The sequence below is a fragment of the Manis javanica genome, chromosome 8 (genome assembly GCF_040802235.1).
Source record: "Manis javanica isolate MJ-LG chromosome 8, MJ_LKY, whole genome shotgun sequence".
In the NCBI taxonomy this organism is placed as follows: Eukaryota; Metazoa; Chordata; class Mammalia; order Pholidota; family Manidae; genus Manis; species Manis javanica.
In genome coordinates this window covers 91340149-91340854 of record NC_133163.1, presented here as the reverse complement: position 1 = coordinate 91340854, position 706 = coordinate 91340149, and positions in this window count along the sequence as shown.

Here is a 706-nt window from a genome sequence, read left to right as displayed (position 1 = left end):
TCTCTCTCTCTCTCTCTCTCTCTCTCTCTCTCTCTCTCTCTCTCTCTTTCTCGGATCACTTGCCCAGAGGCAAGGAAGCCGCCCTGTGGGGAGAACACTTAGGCAGCCCTATGGAGAGATCAACCTGGCAAACAGCTGGGAACTCCAAGCAAAAGCCGGTGTGGGACTATGTCCTGCCAACAGCTGTATGAGTGACTTTGGAAGTACATCCACCCCAGTCAAGCTGTCAGATGACTGCAGCCCCAGCTAACAGCTTGACATAACTTCATGAAAAATTCTGAACCATTATTACCCAGCTGAACTGATCCTGGATTCCTGACCTCAGAAACTATAAGATAATAAATGTTTGCTGCTTTAAGCTGTTAAATTTTGGGGTAATTTGTTGTCCAGTAGCAGATGACATATACTCTTATGAACAGATGATCCCACTTTGTGGGCCTGGATGTCTTGACTTCAGTGATGTTTTTCTAACACTGTATTATAGAAACTTACAAAAAGTCAAAAGATTTTGCTGTGAACATCCGTATATCCACTATCTAGATTCTTTTTTCTTTTTTAATTTTTTATGATGGTATTATTGATATACACTCTTATGAAGGTTTCACATGAAAAAACAATGTGGTTACTACATTTACCCATATTATCAGATCCCCACCCATACCCCAATGCAGTCAGTCACTGCCCATCAGTGTAGTAAGATGCCACA